The sequence below is a fragment of the Tasmannia lanceolata genome, unplaced genomic scaffold (genome assembly GCF_043159265.1).
Source record: "Tasmannia lanceolata isolate RefF3 unplaced genomic scaffold, GAP_Taslan_0.1 ptg000018l, whole genome shotgun sequence".
Taxonomy (NCBI): domain Eukaryota; kingdom Viridiplantae; phylum Streptophyta; class Magnoliopsida; order Canellales; family Winteraceae; genus Tasmannia; species Tasmannia lanceolata.
This window is the reverse complement of record NW_027518695.1, coordinates 50,230,496-50,236,133: the sequence shown is the minus strand read 5'-3', so window position 1 is coordinate 50,236,133 and position 5,638 is coordinate 50,230,496.

The following is a 5,638-nucleotide window of genomic DNA, read 5'->3' as shown; positions in this document are numbered from 1 at the left end:
GTGAAATAAGACAGGGCGGATATTGGTACGTTATAGCCAGTTTAGGAAAACTGACATCATTGAACCCATGTCTTGATAATCACATAGAATCCCCTTGTCTTTTATTACAACTATTCTCAAAGATTATTACAGCTCATAAGGGTTCTCCTAAACCAATCAAAGAGCGAAAAGACAACTGAATTTGATAAATGAGATCTAACATCTATACCACCCTGTACTAATCATGGCATGAATTAGCTATTTTCATATTCAACCATTGATGAAGCATGAAGCGACTAATGGAAATAGAATCACTTGTATTAGTACGACAAGTCGGCAACATAGAGCAGTACCATCATCATTACATGATTATGAGAGTATCACTAGTCAAAGTTGAATTCTCACAATAATCCAGGGCAAAAGAAATGGGAGTTTTAACAAAGCAAGGGACAAGAAAGAGTTGAAGTCTATAAAGAAGTCTCATGGACCAAGGATTATAAGAAATGGGGTTCAGAGAAAACATCAGATCAGAAACCTGTAATCTGTAAAATGCTGGGAACCAAAATCCGAAGCTCATTTCATCCTTAAAATTAACGACACTTAATCAATGAAAAGGAATGAAAATTCAAGGTTGGTAAATCAAGGTTTGCGGAAAAACCAAACTCTGTTAAAAATGACAATCGAGCACAACTGGTAATTCTAAGCCTAGCACATCAATAGGATAGAAACATTCAAAGGATCTAAGAACTATGGAAGTGCCAGACTACATAAATGAAGAGAAGGAACTAGAAATTACCTGCTGAAGCAAAAATTCAAGGGGGTTCAGATCTTTTCTCTTTATTTTTTTTTCTTGCTCTTTTTCTTGGCAGTTTGGATTTGCTTTGACCGCAGATTGGTGTCGATAATGGTGCGGATCTTGTGGAGGTGTCTGGACGAGATGAAGGCCAGAGGTCTAGATGGTGGCGACGGAATCTGCGGATCCGACCGGAGGAGAGATGGCAAAAATCATCAAAACAACGGGTTTGGCCTGAAGTAGGTTGACGCGGTCGGATTCGAAGAAGAGTTGCCGGGATCAAAGGGAATCCAATTCCAGAGGTGGTGGTTGCAGGCCTTGGGATTGGGTCGGATTTTCTCCGAAATTTCAAGGAATTGTTGCCGGATTCACGGAATTGGAGAAATGGTGGCTGGTTCTAAGGGTTGCAAATTGAGCTCGGAATCGAGACAGCTGGAGAGTGGAACTTGAAACCTCCCTTCTGCAATTTCCCTTCCTCCCTCTCTCTGTTTCTTTTAAAAAAAAACAAATAAATGAATGAGGGCTTGGTGGCTGCAATGGAGATGGAAGAGAGTTGGTGGGGAGTAGAGGATGATTGAAATGGGTTTATATGGAGGAGGGATCGTAGAAATGATTGTGGAAATATTGGGCTCGGATCTACAGAGGAAGGGTGGCCGGATTCCGGCCGATGTCACCGAAGAAGGTGAAGTGGGTTTATAGATGGTGTCTGTGAAGATGGGATTAAAATGGGTTTTGAGATAAAGGGGAAGTGGCTGCAAATGGAAGAAAATCCAAGTGGGTTTAGTGGTGGTTCGGATGGGGATGGAGGAGAGATGGGAGATATGATCGAGCAGTTAGGGTTTTGGAAATCAAAAGAATTAGAAGAAATGGAAGGTGGAGATGAGGTAGATTGCAGAAGTGGGGTGGATGTTGGATTAAACTTTGAAGGAAAATGAAAAGAAGGTCTGATGGGGTAAAGAGATGGAAATGGAATCGGAGATGCTTGTCGACGGTGAGAGAGATGGCCGGTGGGGCGAGGTTGGGCGTTTTTTAATGGAGGTAATGGTGATGGGTTTTGAGATGATGGTTGGGATGATGTGAAGGAGGTGGGATACGATCAGATTTGAGGGGGGTTTAATGGATGGGGTATTGAAGGAGGAGATGATGTGGGTTTGGTCGAGCGGTGGCTGGCCGGAGTTAGGGCGAGGTTGCTGTGGTGGTGGAGAAGGAAAAAAAAGAAAGTGGGTTTGGATGGGTTAAATCGGTGGCTGAGGGTGGTGGAGAGGGTTTGGATTAGAGAGGGATAAATATGGGTGGGGAGGAGTTGGTCGGAAGTGATGGGGCTTACCGGATTCCGACGAGGATCGTCGGGGAAGATGAAGATGGTGGTTCGGCCGGTGGCAACAAGGTGGTCGCAAGGTGGTCGGAGGTGGTGATTCGGTCTCCACCTCTCTCTCTCTCTCTCTGTAAAAAAAAATGAGAAAAGAAATCCCCTCCTCCCCTCTCTCACCAGCTCTCTTGTATTTTATACTCAGGATTTTTCTCAATTTAATCCCTACCTTCCATTTTCCGCCTTCTCATCCCAGCCATCCCTTTCCCTCTGCTAGCCCTAGTGCCCTTTTAGAAACCCTAAAAATCTAGAAGGCTCTAATATAATCCAAGCCCTACACTTCACTTTTTTTGATCCTACAGCCCATGTTTATTGCTTGCAAAGGAAGCAACACTCATTTTATCAAAATACCCTTAGGACAAGGTGATTTTACAACCTCCTACCATTAGGCTCTACTTGCCTTTTCCTCCTATCAATGGGCTCCCCCACTTGATTGTTTCACTCCCCTCTTCTAAAAGGGAAAATATATATGCCTCCCCTTTCTTCCTCGGACAGCCCTCCTTAGCATGTTTTCTGCGCTACAGGGGGTGGTCTAAGCAAGGAAGGGGAAAGGGCGAATTATTTTCCCCTAGATATTTTTCCAGGGAAATGATATTGACACATCCATATTTTGATAATTTTCTAATTTTTGCACAAATGAAAGAGGAGGTCGGGGCGGTTGAACGGAGAATATCAATGGGATTCGGAGATCACTCGGGCTTTCAGAATATTTTGAGAAATAATTTTCGAGTGGGTAATTTCGAATTTTTCAGGCTCTTTTGCAATTGGACCTCGGTTTTCAGTTTTCAGGGCACTTCGGGAATCATATTCAGGAACTTGAAAATTGAGTTTGGGGAATCTTGGATTCAATTTCAGGGATCGATTTCGGGATGTATTCAACTTTTTTTGGGAAAATAGGGCCAGGTCAAAATGGGGTGTCTACAGATGCCCCTCTTTGGCAGAGGGTGCTCGTCACACGAATGACAAAGCCAAAAGGACAACGCATTTTGACCTGCCCGGAAAATTGGTTAAAGAAGGAAAGCATTAAAGGAGATGATTTTGCGGAGATTGAATTCTTAAAAGAATCAGATGCCTCAAGGGTCTTACTCAGATTGGATGCCTCAGGGGGTATTTAGAATGTCCCAGTGGACTCTGGAAAGGATGCAGCAGGGAACTTTGGAAATGATGCCGCAGGGGACTTTGGAAAGGATGCCGCGGAGGACTTTGAAAAGAATGCCGCAGGGGACTTTGGTAAGAACGCCGCGAGGGGCTTTGGAAAGGATGCCGCAGGGGACTTTGGAAAGAATGCCGCGAGGGACTTTGAAAAGGATGCCACAGGGGACTTTGGAAATGATGCCTTGGGAAGGCAGTTGAATACAGCCTGCCTACGAAATTGACCTGTCCACGAAATTGACTTGTCTGCGAATGAGACACGGCCAGCGGGACTGGAGGTCAGCGAAACGGTAATCAATAAGGATCGGCCTTGATGGCCGGATGAAAATAGCTTGTCTGCGAAATTGACCTATCTACGAAATTGACCTGTCTGCGAATGAGACGCGGTCAGCGGGACTGGAGGTCAGCGAAACGGGAGCTAAGGAAACTTTGATTCGCCTGCAAAATTGACCGTCTGCGAAATTGACTTGTCTGCAAATGAGACACGGCCAGCGGGACTGAGGGTCAGCGAGACGGGAATTAATAAAGATTGGCCTTGATGGCCGGACGAAAATAGCTTGTCTGCGAAATTGGCCTGTCTGCGAAATTGACATGTCTGCAAATGAGACGCGGCCAGCGAGACTGAGGGTCAACGAGACGGGAACTAAGGAAAATTTGATTTGTCTGCGAGATTGACCTGTCCGCGAAGTTGACCTAACTGCCAATGAGACACGGCCAGCGGGGCTGGAGGTCAGCGAGACGGGAATCAAAGAAGATATGATTTGTGTAGATTCGAATTGAGAATAGGATTTTGACTGATTCTATTGGGGATTGATTGATCATCTCTTGCCAAGAGAAATTAGGAGTGCGTGCTCTCTGCTGAGAACAAGACTTGGATGACTTGCTAGAGTTTGAGTATCGACTATTTTTGTGTGCTTGACATCTTTTATGACGCAAGTCGTAAAAGATGCCCCTAGTGTATTCATGCTTCCATGACAAGAGTATAACAAGGCAATGTAAAGCTGATATTTCATTTCATGAAAACTGAGATTACATGAGTTTTTGTCTTCTCTCTCTTTTCCTTTCTTTTTCTTTTTCTTTTTTTGGTTCGTACAATAGGGGAAGAAAACAAACACATTGCTGATGCAGTCTGAGAGTCTTCTTTCTGGTTCTGCTCGCTTCTGGAGGCTTAAGGTCTCTGGTAGGTTTGACTAGGATGTCTCTTGGCCCTTCTGATACCTAAACCAGGAGTTACTCTGAATTTTCTTTATCGTTTGGAGGGCGCGCTGTCGTTCTTTCAACGCCAGTGACTTTGACTTCAAAGGGAAGGAAAAATGAACAAAAGGAGGAATAGATTTCAAAGGACTCAACCAAAGAAAACTCCTATTGCTCTAGGGACTTGACTCATTTTTTTTACTCACTCTTGGATCTTATGTGGTATGGCTTAGCTACTCTTAGAGTATTTCGAATACCGTGTCAAGAGGCATTAATTTTCTCTTTCGGTATTTCCATCATGGTTAATATCTCTTTTCGGATTGCTCGGTTTCGATGCCCCTAGTTTAGAGGAGTGTCAAAGTAAGCTTTGCCAGCGCTACTTGAACTATGAGATTTTGCTGTGATTGAAGATTCTTCCTCTGCCTCATTGATTCGCGCATTGCAGGAAGTCATTGCCATTGACCAGATTGCCTTTTCAGGTTTTTAATCCGGCAGACCGCGTGCCCTATCTTTTGCCTGGATCGCCCTTTCGGGTTTTTCGGTCCAGCGGGCTAACACCCTAATTTTTGCCTAAGTCGCCTTTTGGTTGCCAACTTAGCGGGTGAATGACCCTAAATTTTGCCTAGGCCGCCCTTTCGGGTTTTCAACCTAGCGGGTCTTCAGACTCCATCGTTTTTTTTTTTACTTTGAACCTCTTCTTGTTGCACCAGAAGGACTTTCTAGGTAGGTTAGGGTTCAAAAGGACGGGATTTGATTTTGGTTTTCAAGGTTTCGACCGAACCTGGATTGGCCAGGCTACCTACGTACCCCCATGTGGTGAGGATCAGGCCGAACATAGTTCAAGATAAAAATGCCCCTGGTTTGTTGTGCAGTTGAAAGAATATTTGATTTTGTTGGGGCTCAAAGGAGTTTGCAAAATAATTTTTCGAACTTGGGATTTTTTATTTTGAAGTTTCAAATGGCCAAGGATGGCCTTCTGGTGTTCTGGCATGAAATTTTCTCAAATAATTGAGGTTCAACAGCTTTTGAATTTTTCTTTCTCTCTTTTTTTTTCGAGGAGTCTGGCGGCATTTCCTGGCAAGACTTCATCTGCATTGCGTAAGCTTGACTGGTTGAATTCCCACCTTGTCTTTGGGATCTTGAACTGGTAC